The following is a 14,475-nucleotide window of genomic DNA, read 5'->3' as shown; positions in this document are numbered from 1 at the left end:
ATAAAATAGACTACACTGACAATCCATGACATGACCTCAGTGAAATGTGCAGTATTAGAGTAAGTGCTGCAGGATGGTGGGCAAGCATTGTAGGCAGAATGGGTATGCGTAGTGAGAGAAAGATGCCCAGTGCCACCACTGGGCATTAGGGAGGGAATGTTTACCATATGTTATGTTGTGGCACTTGAGAGTCTGGCATTGATCCTGTCTGTTGTGAAGTGGTAGGTGTCAGACCATTCCATGGATGCAGGCCATGTTTGTTACATATTTCTTCTGGCTAGAGAGCCATTTGGTCTGTACTGTCAGTCAAGCACTGGTCCCCAGGATTGGACAAGGACACAAAGTAGGCCCGGGAACCAAAATTAAAGTGGTCCCCATTATTAAATTAGATAGCTAAAATATTGGGCATGTTTTCAAGTTCGCACAGTTTTGAACTTACAAAGACTCGCTGTATAGTCTTTTGCAAGGTTTGTAAGGCTGCATGGATTTTATCTTGCTGCAGGCATTGTTTGTCTTAATCTCCTGTAAATTAACAGGTAAAACAGGCCCAGTAGACCATAAAAAAGGCATGCAAAGAGTCCAAAAAACCAGCCCGCACACTGAACTATCAGAGTTGCCCTTTGGGCACTGCCTGATTGCCTCATAGGCCAGTACGAACCTGCTGATTCTTTGATAAAAGATCATATTATGAGTGGTTAACTGTGCACTAAAGAGCCAGTCTCTATTTCTGATTATGTTTTTCCCCTAGATCGAGGTGAGTGTCCAACCCATGATATATATATAGCAATGTGCGAGGAAGCAGCTTGAACATGCGGCTGCTCAGCTGATTTGGAGCTGTACTATCCAATCAAACAAAGTGATGTCTGTAGTGAGCTGAGGCGCTGCTCTAGCCAAAAAGAGAGTGATCGGGTCACATTGGAAGTGGCGGCTCCTCTGCTAAGGTGGAGGAGCGTCGCCCTACTGCTATTTGAGCTGTGCAAAAAATAAAAATAAAATGGTAATAACAAGCCATTATTATCATTTTATTTTTCTGTGAGGGATTGGAGGCGGTGCTGAACACAGTGAGGAGTGGTTTTTACACTCCCAAAGTATGCATGATTGGGCCGGCCAAACAGTCATGCGCACTTAGCATGTTCTCCACGGACGCCGTGGAGAACATGCCCAGGCTTCCAGGTACTTCCTGAGTGGCCAAACAGGCCGCTCAGACCAATCACGATGCTGTTCATGCAGCGTTGTGATTGGCTGGAAGAATCCAGGAGCCGGGTGCTTCCGGCGCTGGCGAGGACGGAGGCAAGGCGTGCAGCGGCAAAGAAGGTAAGTTGAATATTTTTTTAATCCAATTCCCCCCGCCCTACCACACCCGCTCCGAAGCACCCACCACTGTACATAGGAGTAGAATGTAGGCTGCAGCGCACACAGGCAAGGTCTTGGATTCCCATTCGGGCTTAAAATAGTAGCTTTAGAATCGTATTTTTGATAGGATTCTGATCCTTAGTAAATAAATGATTTGCTTGATGCTGTGCTGAAGGAATGAGATTTCCAGCCTTTGATTCAGAAGGATGCATGATTTAGAGGTTGCAATCCAGTCACAAGATCAAGTAGAGTATGTGTAGTCTAGAGCTGGTGCTGATTGACGGGTGGGTATGCTGGCTCGGTTTCTCACTGGCCAGAGGAAGTGGGAAGTTAAAGAAGTTCCATGAGTGGCCTGATATTCAAGTCCGTTCTGCAATGTTGAGCATAGTGATTGCATTTAGTGCATGCCACCAGTGTGGTCTTAATGCATGGGTGTGCGGGGCAGGTGCCAGGGGGGCCTCACGAGCATAGAGGCCCCATGCAGAGCAGAATTGAACTCCTAATTTTCCATTAATAATTTTTATTCCTGTGAGTGGTTGTGTAGGCAGGGCCCTCTGCAATGCTTTGCCCCGGGGAGTGGATTGATTAGGACTGAGGTAGGGGATACCTAGAGCATCTCAATTCGAGAGGATCACCTGTGGTGTCACAGAGCCCTTGGATGAAGCCCAAAGGACAACCTGGGCCGCAGGCTAATAATGGACAAATACGCTGTCCCAAAATCAATGACAGTTGCCCTGGAACAGCGAAAGGAGGACGCAACGGAACCCTCCCTGAGCGCAATAATCGCGGCGATTGCAGACCTGAAAGGCACGATAGAGCCCAAACTAGATGCCGTAACCATGGATGTGAACCTCCTGCAGGCCGATCTTCACAAAATGCCCAACAAAGTCGCAGCCACTGAAACAAAGGTGGTGCATCTACAGACCAGTACGAAACACCTAGAGGAGCAGGTTCAGTCGCTCGTGAAACAGCAAGCGGAGATGGCGGCAAAGCTAGACGACCAGGAGGTGCGGGAACAAAGGAACAATATCAGAGTGATGGGGGTCCCAGAAGGTATGGAGGGAGCGAGTGTTGACCTGTTCAAAGAAGATTTAATCCTCAATCACTTAAAGCCTCCACGGCTTTCTACCTACTTTACTATTGAGCGTGTGCATAGGGCGCCTATCCCCAAACCAAAGCCTGGTGCCCCACCCAGAACAATCATATCACGGCTTCTTAACTACCGTGACAGAGTCGCTATCCTGCAGACAGCGCGGACTCATGGGGATCTACGCCTGGAGAATGCCGTGATACGCTTCTTCTCAGATTTCATGCTGCAAGTCCAACGACAAAGGAGAACATTTGAGGGAGTCTGCGCAGCAAAGAGATTTAATACTTAATGCTATTTCCAGCAAAGTTAAGAGTGGTCGCCGAGGGGAAAACGTGGTAATTCAACACTGCTGCGAAAACCTGGGAATGGCTGGAAGGCTGGCGCATGGTGGGCCACTCCTCCCAAGGTGAAGAAAGGCGAGGCCCATCGAAGGACAAACATGGGGGATCGTTGGCGAATGGATACCGGGTTTCGGACTAGGCATGTCTCAGCAGAGGGGTCCAGCCCCAGAAGGTCATGCGACTATGTAACATTGATACTTAAAAATGCGAAGTTGGACACCCTGCACTAAATGAGATGTATGATTGTGTATATAGGACTATACCCACTGGGACATACAACAGGCCGCAGGCCCGGCAAGTGATCGGCAGGACTGGAACAGAACTGGAGACCTATAGGATGTGCGGGAGGTCGGCGGCGGTGCTCTAGTTTGCTTGGCACCTGCCAACCCCTAATTAGTTTTTCTGTTAAGGGCGACAGGCACTCTGCGAGTTGGGGAGGAGGGTTGTTCTAAAACCCGGTCGCAGGGAGGGGGGACGTTGGGGCCAGGGTATGAAGGGTTATTATAGTCTTTTTAGCGATGTTTATTTTTGTTAAAGAATCGTTGGAATGCAGGATTTATGCAGTACTTAGTGACAGAAATGATGTAGTCGACACCTAAGTGGTCACCGAAGGTGCTATTTTACTCCAAATTTTGGACCTAAATGTGAAGGCGTTGTGCCGGGTGGAACATAAGAGTGTCAATAATCTTACAATCCTGTCTTGGAATGTCAATAGTTTGGGCAATTGCATTAAACATACAGTTGTTTTGCAATACATGCCTAGACATACCCCGGACTTGACGCTGCTTCAAGAAACGCACCTTAAAGGCAATAGCTATAAAGCAATGGTTAGATATGGCCATAAACTTGCAGCACACGCAGGCTGTACAACCGGTTCAAGGGGGGGAAGAATAATGGTTCGGACTGGCCTCCCTCTGGTAGTAAGGCAGATTTGGCCCAATCCCCTAGGTAGATATGTGGCACTCACGGGAACATGGGAGGGACAGATGCTGAATATTGTCTTGGGATACATACCGCCAGCTCTGCATGTGGAGGCATTGGAGGCCCTATTGGTGGACCCCCCATTGGGGATTCTAATATTAGGGAGAGACATGAATGCCACCATGGACCCGGAGAGGGATAGAGAAACTAAAGCCAATAGGGGGAGGGGGTGGAGCCACTTCGCACCTTTGTAGATTCCATGGGCCTAACAGATATATGGCATCACCATAATCCCTGAGCACGACAGTACACCTTTTATTCAGCGGTGCATGGCAGTAACTCCCGTCTGGATCACATTTCAACGCTTCGGGGTAGTGAGGGATGGTTCCCCATATTAAGTCACGTGGTAACTCAGACCACTCGTCAGTGGAGGTGATCCTGCAGGGCCCGACTAAACCTAATGTATTGTCGCTCAAAATAAACACCTGGGTCTTGAAAAATAAGGATTTGTCTGACTAAACCAGAGAAAGGGCGAAACTCTACTTTCAGGAAAATGAGGGATCTGTGGGCTCGACATGTATCCTATGGGAGGCATTCAAGCCCGTAATACAAGGGCATATCCAGGCCCATCTGGGGGGATGTAAAAAAGAAAAAGGTTCAATGGGACACCCTAGAAATTGAAGTGGCCACGATGGAGGCTAGGATTCTGGCCGGGAAGGTGGCGGAACTTAAGCTTAAAAACAGGAGATAAGAAAGCTCGCGGATAACTCTGCGAGATCCTCCGTTTTGGCAACACAAATGGGAATATACGACCTTAGCAATAAAGCCATCAAAATGATTGCTTGGTTGGAAAAGAGGGACAGAGAACGTAACTGGGTGGCTGAAATAAGTGATTCTCAGGAGGCAAAGCACGTAACTGGTGAGGAGATAATGGGAGCATTCGCTGAATATTTTGAGGAGGTTTATGCCTCCAACCCCGTCTGAACAGACGTAGAATGTCGGGAACTGCTGGTTGATGTTCGGCTACCCACGCTGCCTGATGCAGATAGGCAAGCCATGGAGAAAGACATTACCGTTGAATAGATTGAAGAGGCTATCCAGGACTTGCAGGCAGGGAAGGCCCCGGGGCCAAGTGGCCTACCCGCGGAGCTATACAAGTGCACGACGAGCATTCTGGCGCCACATCTTCTCAACATGTTTGAGGAGGCTAGAGACGTCGGCTGCCTGCCATTGAATCAGCGGACGGCCACCATAGTGGTTATACCCAAGAGAGGCAAGCCACAGGCCCATATTCTTATTAAATATGGAAGTTAAAATCCTGGCTGAAGTCCTGGTGAACCGCCTTTCTGTAGTGATCGCTTCCCTGAAACACCCCGATCAGTAGAATTTATGCCACGCCGGAGCACCAGGTTAAATCTACGTCGTCTGTACGACGTGATGCATCTAACCAAATCTCACCCGAGTGAGGAAGCAGCGCTGCTGTCATTGGAAACGTGTATGGCATTCGACAGTATCGAATGGCATTTCTTCTTTGCGGTCTTGGATAGATTCGATTTCGGCCCCTGGTTCCAGTCCTGGATTAGACTACTCTATCAAAACCCATTGGCTAGAGTATTGGTGAATAGCTCTCTCTCCCGCTCCTTCGCTTTGCACAGGGGGACGAGACAGGGGTGTCCGTTATCCCCCGTCTTGTTTGCGTTGGCTCTGGATCCGCTCGTGGCATGAGTGAGAGAATACCTGGAGACCTCTGGGATCATAGGTGGTGGACAGTGGGAAGAGAAAATATCCCTATATGCCAACGATCTCCTTCTTTACGCAACTAGGCCTTGTTTTACAATTAGCAGACTCTTACACATTTTTCATCTATTTGGGGGATATTCAGGCTATCAAATCAACTGGGATAAGTCCCTCATGTTCATGCTCTCCGATGGCCCGCCGCTCACTCTTCCCGGGGAGATAAAGCTCCAAGTGAAAGATGGCTTCAAATATCTGGGTATCATTATTACTAAAACGGAAACAGGATTTATTGAATGTAATTTGATGCCCCAACTGGAATGCCTGAGAAGAGATGTTGCGCATTGGAGGACGTTGCCGATCTCCCTGATGAGGTGAGTGGTTTTGTTCAAAATGATGTTACTGCCGCTTCTGGGTTATGTTTTCCAGAATACCCTGTATGAGATATCTGACAGATTCTTCAGGGAAGTGGATAGTGCGTTACGGAAATTACTGTGGGATGGTGGAGCTGCAAGAATAGTATTGGTCAAACTCCAGCGTGGCGTCTATGAGGGTGGCCTGGCTGTACCAGACTTTAGGAAATACTATTGGGCATTGCAGCTGATAACTATTAACGACTGGATTTTTAGAAAGAGAAATGACCCGGCATACCTAGTAGACTACTTCGTGATGGGCCACAGAGGCTATCCGGGTGCGTTGTATCACCAACAAGCTGGGAAACACATGCCCCCACATACAAAGACCGTACTGGACGCATGCCCAATAAGTTTCTCGGGTGGGATAATAAACTGACAGAACGTACCCCACTACGGGATAGTGGCACCCACTTACCAGTCCCTAAACCTTCCCTTTTCTACATGTTAGCCACCCCTAAGGTAGGCCCTATGGCAGGGTGCATTGTATGTGAAAGGTAGGACATGCCCCGATGTTTGTGGCATGTCCTGATAGTGAATTACAGCCAATTTAGTTTTTCACTATTGCAAGGCTACCTGTTTCCATAGGTCAGAATGGGCAGTTTGATTATAACATCTTATAATCCTAACTGACCCAGGGAACCTGGTAGAAAAACAAATTTAGTATGCCTGAACTCAGAATAATAAAATACATCTTTTAGTGAAGTTGGTTTTAACATTCTGTGTTTGAAAATACCACTTTAAGAAAGTAGGTATTTTCTTGCCTAGCCATCCAGCCTGCCTCTGCTAGGTTAGTGTATTCCATGCCATGTTTTTGAATGACAGGGGCTGGGGTGGCTCCAGGAGACAGGGTGAGTCAGCACAAGGCTGAATAGACCTATCTGCATTGGGAGTGGTGGGAGGAGTAGCGCCGGGGCCTGAATAGGGCTGTGCCTGCCTTCCACAATACTGGCTCCACCTCCTGTGGTGCGTCTGATGACCCTGGCCCACACTGAAAAAAGGAAGAAGTTGTGCACTGGCAGAATGCACCCAGAACTGGTTTGGACTAGGCACAGACACTCTCTGCCTTCAGAGACAAAGGAATTGTGTGTATAAAAACGGGGACCCAGACGCCAGAACTTTAGATCACTTCTGGGAATCAAGACTACCCTTTGCCAAGGAGAAGAACCAAGGAAACTGAAGGAGGAGACTGCCCCTATGCTGTGCTGTTGGGGTTGACCTGCAGGGGTTACTTTATTGCCAAGGAAAGGAGAAAAGGAACTGTGTGTGTACTTTTGCAATCTTGAAGAAGAATCTACAAGGGTTTGAACTGTTCTTGCCTCCTGCCTGAAGTCTCAGGGATACAAGACTTCACCCCAGCTCCCCTGAATTCCCTCGCTGAGGAATTCTGCCTGCAGAGAGGTGCCTACTGTATTTTTGGCTCTCTGAGAAGACTGCGAGTCGCTGGGAGCTGGAAGCGTGACGCAACGAGGAGAAGCGTGTCCCCACCGCATCAGTTGCCGTCGCATCGCCGAAGAAGAGTGCTGCAGCTGCAGCTGTTTGCTGTCGCATCATCAACGAAGCGTGTCGCATCAACGGAGAAGTGTGTCGCCGCCGCAGAGGTCGCCATCGCATCACCGGAGAAGCGTGTCGCCGGGCCTGTCGCGGCTCAGAAGTTACCGAGTTTGCCGCACGGCCGTCTGGCGTGCATGCATTACATCCAACGTTGTCGCATCACATCAAGACGCCATTTGTCACATCGCACCCGATCGTCGCATCACATCGAGGTGCCATCTTGTCGCATCGTAACCGGAACGCAGTAAGAAACCGACACATCACCTCCTCTCCGGTAAGGAACCAACGCATCACCTCCCCTGCGCTGCAGTAAGGAACCGACGCATCACCTCCCCCGAAGCAAGGAACCGATGCATCACATTCCCTGCGACCCTTTTTTTTGTATTGCGTGACACATCCAAGGTACTTTGAGAGTAAAGTGTCGCATTTACCATCTACATTGAACTAAGCTGTTTCTACCATTTTAAAGTCTATTTTTGGTTACAGTGTTGTGGATTTTTGTCGTTTGGTCTTGTGTTAAGTCTAGTAAAGATTACTTATTTTTCTAAACTGGTGTGGTGTCCATTTGTAGTGTTTTCACTGTATTACTGTATGTGTTCACAAATGTTTTACACTCTGCTCGTGCCAATCTACCAAGGGTGTGAGCAGGGGTTATTTTAGAAGTGTAGCCCCTTACCCTGACTAGAAGCAATGGTCCCTATTTGGTCAAAGGTACCTACCTCTGCCAACTAGAGACCCCCAGTTCTAACATAGCCCACCTAGGAGATGTATGGAGGGGCACGGCGATAATCTCGTTCAAAGATTTACAGAAGGAGCTCCAGCTAGCGTAAACAGAAAGATGTAGATATATGCAATTGGGGCATGCACTCCGTAGGCATATCAGAGAGGGGGAATGCATTCAGGAATATAGCCCCTTGGAAGACCAACTCTTACTAGATCCGATCCCAGAAAAGGCACTATCCCTTACATATAGGAAGATTGTTAACAACTCACCTGATCCGCTGGGGGCGCTCGGGAGGCCTGGGGGACTGATATAGGCCTACTGGAAGATGATGATTGGATAGAGGCCATACAAAGTCCAAGAGAAGTTGCTGTCAGAGCGAGATTCAGATTAGTACAGTTAGGAATTCTCCATAGATCTTACACTACGAGTACACTCATGCACAAACTTGGGTGTATCCACACGGATAGCTGCATGAGGGACTGCAACCACAGGGGTACCTTCTTCCACATTATTTAGGAGTGTCCAGTTATACAACAATATTGGGAGAAGGTGATGCGTGTGATGTCAGCGGTTCTGGAGCAGGAAATCCCTATCGATGTCAGGTGGCACATACTGTGTGTAACGGGGGAACAGATATGGCGGAAATACCCCAAAATTTGGCTAATGGTGGCAGCAATGGTGGCTAAGAGAAACGTTGCCAGGGCGTGAGGAGCCACCCTCCTACCGAAGGTGGATCTATGGAAGGCCGACTTAGATTGGTTTTGTGCCACTGAGAAAGTAGTGTATGAGAGTAGGGGTTGCCCTAGAAAATAGGAGAAAATATGGCACCAATAGGAGACTTATAGGGGTCTGTAAAGTCAGGAGGGGTAGGGAGGGAGGACAGCAGGCATGATGCCAGATTATGAATGTGCTTTTACAATGAAGATTTCAGAGTTGTAAGGTCAGATATGTCTGACGTGCCAATAGACCAAGATACAGCAAATGTATGTTTTGATGTTTATACCATCAACTGTCCATAATATTGTACTGTATACTGCAAGTGTTACATGTTTAATAAAAAGATTTGTTAAAAAAAAAAGACAGCCCCGCGGATGCCACATAAGTCTATACTCTGCTGTCTCGATCTATGTACTTTATCTGCTTATCACACATATATCATGTTTTGGGTAAACCACTGACATTGCATCCTTTCACAGTCATTTGCAACACAGCACTCCTGTAATTTAGCTGCTCACAGTGGCTATCTCCCACATGGTTTCTGTTCTCAACATATTCTACACAAAGTCCTTTGGACGCAATACACAACCCCGACCCTCCTATGGCACCCATTTACCTTCATTACGGGTGATCCTAGCGCTCAGGGGAGCCATTGTGATTGAATTTTAAACTACAAGCCGTATTCTGTACTCCTGTACCCTCCCGCATGGGCATCCACTGTGTAATATGTTCTATATTCTAATCCAGATGTATTCAACTGTGCCCACAGAGGAGAGAAACCTCTTTAGAGTACCCAAGACAAATAGTACTGATATTTTGTAGCAGTGTAAATTATTTGCATCTCATTCATTTATGGATATCCAGAAACCTACCCGGATTGTGGCTCTTAAGAACCCGAATAGTTGTTACTCTAAACTGACTATCAATACTGCTCTTTTGCACACCCTTGTTTAGTTTAAACAAATTAAGCAAGTGCTTGCAGCTTGTGGAATCCTGATGAAGGCCATAAAAAAAGGTTCTTTTCCCCACCGAACCCTTGCTACTCATAGGTTTAGGCACGCATTGTTGATGTTGTATTTCACTTCCTATATTCGTGTGGCTGATCTGAATATAGTGTTCCTTTCTGGCTTGGGGTGCTGTTTTGGTAAACCTGTCCGAACATATTTGTTGGTCAGAAATCTCCATCCCTGGAGCTCGTGGCTAACAATTTCCTAAGGGACAGAGCTTTTCTTAGACTCTAACCTCCAGAAGACTTGGTGTACCCAGTCTTTTAGCCTTTGGAAGCTATAAATAAGGATAGGGCTTCACAAATTGATCTATACTCGTGTCTGCATGTTTTTGTCATAGGTGGGAAGAGTGTCAAGTGGCAGATACCCCAGTGCTTGTGTTGTTTCCCATGCACGAGGAGGCAAGGTCACACAGGCAATATTTAAGTATGGGAAGTAGGAGTTGTAAAAAGTGATCCTAATGGGGGTGTTTATGGTCAAAGGATGGCGTGAAAGTGGCTGCAGTTCTCCAAGTGCAGGCTTAAAACACCACACATGGTGCACATATGTGCACAGGAGTAAATGGCTTTCATACATGCTGTGAGCTGTCTTGGGTCTCAGTGTGGTTGTATGTGTGTCTTGGTCTTCTTTCTCTTCAATATTATTCCTCCTTCTAATTGGGTCTTGCCCTGCTTCTCCCTAAATTACATCCTCATCAGCATGCTTGTGAAGTCCAAGTCTGTGCTATCAGATGAGATCACCCAGATGCTTGAAGGTAAAGAGAAACATCGAAAAGTGAAAATAAAGGACCTAGGCCACCTCGACCGGGCGCTGGCAACTTCTTTAAGACCATGGGCCATCCAGTTTCACTGTATCAGAGTGGACTAAAGGGATCCATTCATTTTTCTATTTGAGGAAAGGTATCCCGCTGCCACTGTTCCACCAGTGAAGACCAGGAAGATGAGTGGCAGTGGTTTTTGAAATACCATTCAATGTAAAGTATCTGACAATCGAGTAGGAGAGTGGGATTGTATGACCTGGCACACTGGCAATGTGTGCTGGATTATCCAGTGTAATTCAATGAATCAAAATATGACGCCAGGCAGCCATTGCATATTTTATCTGCAGTCGCGGCCGGCATGGCTCGTGGGTGGGTGGGGGTGGAGTTGCGTGGGGAGTCACGGGGGAGTGGGGAGTCACGGAGGAGTGGGGGGTTTCATTTAATATATATTTTTTTTTTTTAGAACAAACTTACCTTTCCGCCAGCCGGGTCCTGCGTCTTCTCGGTTCCGGCTCCTGCTCTCCTGCCTCCGGCAGGAACAGGAAGCAGGCAGCCAAGCTCCCTCCCCATAGCCAATCACAACGCTGCAATGGCAGCGTTGTGATTGTTGGGGACGCTGCCCAGCCAGGAGCTTAAGTGGAGGCCATGTTCTTCATGCAGGCTGCATTGCAACCTGCATGGAGAAAGGGCAGAGTGCGCATGACTGGTTTGGGCGGCCCCATAGGCCTGACCAAACAGTCATTGCGCCCTCTGGAGTGGGCACACCACTCCTCCCCTGCCCTGACTGCTTGCAGAGCAGTCCCGCCCGCCCGCAACCAAACATTAAATGGTAATCGGGGAAAGTTATTACCATTTTATGTTTCTGCTTCTCACACTGGAGAAAGCAGTGGGGCGACGCTCCTCCGCCCTAATGGAGGAGCCGCCCCAGTTTATCTGGTGACCAGCTGAAAATTTCACAAAATTTGAGTTTGATCTTATGAGAACATTGTGAGCTGCAATGAGTCAAAGATGACTACCCATGCTGATAGACCAAAATCTAGGTTAGAACTTTGATAGGGCTGTGTGGAAAGAAAGAGGAATGTTAAGATCCAGAGGAACAAAGCATAAAGGGGGTTATGCTACAGAATGAATAGAATACAAGCCCTCACAAGATGTATTAAAGTTCACTTTCCAAAGCCCACATCTACCAGTTGTCCAATTCTGAGGGCCTTACGTTGAATATTGTATTTAGTTCTGGAGGCCTCGTCTGAGGCACTGTCTAGATTTGGACTTCCAGTGGCATCAACGTCAAGTTCTGAGACCCATCTTCGTCATGTTGTCCTGTCCAGAAGCCACTCTGAAGTGTTCCCAGTTCTGGAGGCATCTCCTCTGACATAAGAGGTTGCTATTTTCTACTAAGAAACATGTGGATGCATAGTCAACCTTTGCACTGGAACAGCGTACAGCCGTAGGCCTCTGTGTGAATTTCCTCTCAAGCAGCTGGAGTATTGACTCCTCAGTCTTCGATTCTATACCTGATCATCTTTCAGTTGATTGCCATAAGAGGATACTGGTGATGTTTCACCTAAAACGAAAGTGGAAGTGTGGTTAGCTGGTGGATCCAACAACTGAGGGTCCTTTGAGGTCCATCTGAGTGGCAAATAGGAAATGAGTTCCACATGGAGACGGGTGCCTTAAAATACCCGTGGACGTAGACTAGCCTCAGCCTTCACTTTTTAAGGCGCTGCTCCTAAACTTATATGAGCAGGAGAGACAAAAAACACAGAAAGTTGACCTGAAACCAGGGAGGAAGAAATGTGCTATTTTATGCTGAATTTCTTTTAAAGCCACATTCTTACGTTGAAACGCTGTGGACTATTTTAATGTTTTATAGAGTGCGATTATTTCTAACTGCAAGTAAGAGTAAACTGAGACTGCATGTTCTAAATATGAGCTTTTGTGAATTTTTCCATTAACTTGTGTAGGATCACTTTAGAGCAGCAGAGGTTTCATCCCTGGTGGTGGTTGAATATTAAGGTACAATTTATTGCTCAGAAAGAAAACTAATTCTATGAAGGAAAATTTAGTGGTACTAATAGTCACACGGGTTTTCTCTTTGCATTTTACTTGCAGTGCTGCTGGTTTAATATTGCAGGTTAACAACATCGTTTCTTTTTAATTTCCGATCATTAATCTGTTTCAGGTTGCTTCTAATCTGGTTTACTGGTAATAAAGCAGTCAGAAGAGGCCATTATCGAGGGGAAGGAACCGGAAATTAACACCGTAAGTACAGATATTGTTTTTTTATTGGCATCTGGCTCACCAGAGAAATTCAGACCGCCTCCTTAATGCTCACAGTGTAAGATCTTTTATGGATTGTTGCAAATCTTCAGTGAGTCTCGTTTCCCAGAGTTCAACAAAGGAGGGACCGGTGCCACCGAACTGCACATGTGGGAGATATATGTTATCTGTCCACCAAGGTTATTAATTTTTTCATGCGAATTTTTTGCTAAAACGACTTGGAGTGCCTCAGCATTTTGGATTCGGAGGAAAGTAAGGGCATTGCACCTGGTAAATAGCAATACCACCAAGTGCAGTATTTTCCAGGTGCAGAATTATTTATTGAATGGATATGTAAATCGCACCACGCAGCTGGTGGCCGCCTCCAGGTGCTTTGAGTGGGACAACATGGAGACTGCCGTCACAATAGTAGTACTTGTGGATCAGAAAGGAAGCTGGAGTGTTCCACTGCCATGGCTCCTCTGTAGCCTGCCACTGTCCAATCATAAAGTCTTACAAAGGATCAAGAAGGTGTCCACCAGCCTTGAATTGATCACTTGAGACCCGGTCTTAGGCCTCAGTCCCCACTGTGGTGCCATGGAAAGTCTCGAAAGGTGCAGCGCTGAGATCAAATCCAAGCTAAAGACTAGGTCTAAGAGGAGAATCTTCCGACCTCCTTTCTAAACTTCGGAAAGTCATTTTCCTCCCCATTCCAAGTTACATGTCTCAGGATGAGGGATAAAATGGTAAATAGCCCATTTTTTGTTACTTCTAATCAGAACTGCAAAACAGGGATTGCACAGTATTTTTCCTCGGGATAACTGCTGCAGGTTTTACCAGGCAAAATTTGCGCATGGAAAAAATGCACTATTCAAGCACATATTGTGTAATTTTGACTCAGGCGCAAGCTCACGTTTTCTGCCATCTCTGGGATACCTCTGGCTTTGGGACGAGCGTGTATTAAACAACTGCACAAAGTGAAAATGTGTCAGCGAGTCAGTAATGGAACTTTTGTTCTGTGTGGGTGATAAGTGTAGATAAAACATCACCCACGTTTTGGGAGAAACGCATGGAGGTTTCGCGACCCCACATTGAGACCTAACCATGGCCTATTTTGCCTTCAGACTCTTGTGATACATAGATTAATTCTTTAGAAGAGCCTGGAAGAAACTACGATCACTACTTTTGCATTACTTTCAAATGGGTCGCTCTAGTGTATCAGTAGTCAGAAAATGGCTGACCATAAAAACACAGCATTCGGAGTGTGCATATCAAATCTCCATCAGTGCATGGTTGTGTGTGATGCCCACCATGGGCAGGCATTGCCTGCTCAACACTCATTCACATTCATCAACCAGTTGCAGGTCTAGCCATTCAGGACACGCGTGCAAGGTGTGGTGCAACCTTATGTGTCACCCTTTCATGCCACACAGCTAGTTTTAAGATGCACAAGCTTGCATAATACAGCGGAATGGTGGTTAAGGCCTCCTGGGGTTTCTGATTTTATAGCTATTGGTTGCTTATTTCCGACATTCTTGATGACTGTCTGAACTTCTGGTTTGTGAGAGAACTTTGGGCCTGATGTAGATGTTGGCGGTCCTG

General features: G+C 46.9%; 1 protein-coding gene across 6 annotated transcripts in view; it reads left to right on the top strand.

The window, feature by feature from the left end:
* LZTS2 (leucine zipper tumor suppressor 2) overlaps positions 1 to 14,475 on the top strand; it is a 647,770-nt gene that overhangs the window by 284,487 nt on the left and 348,808 nt on the right. For 5 of the 6 annotated variants that reach the window (XM_085606497.1, XM_085606493.1, XM_085606494.1 and 2 more), the window contains one exon: positions 12,797 to 12,876. The exons of the other annotated variant lie outside the window; for it this stretch is intronic. The gene's annotated coding sequence lies outside the window, so the exon portion shown is untranslated. The remainder of the gene's footprint in view (positions 1 to 12,796; positions 12,877 to 14,475) is intronic. 6 annotated transcript variants of the gene reach the window in all.

This window comes from Triturus cristatus, chromosome 1_2 (assembly GCF_964204655.1).
Source record: "Triturus cristatus chromosome 1_2, aTriCri1.1, whole genome shotgun sequence".
NCBI lineage: Eukaryota > Metazoa > Chordata > Amphibia > Caudata > Salamandridae > Triturus > Triturus cristatus.
Note: the sequence above shows the minus strand (reverse complement) of the source record. Positions and strands in the feature narration are given on the sequence as shown.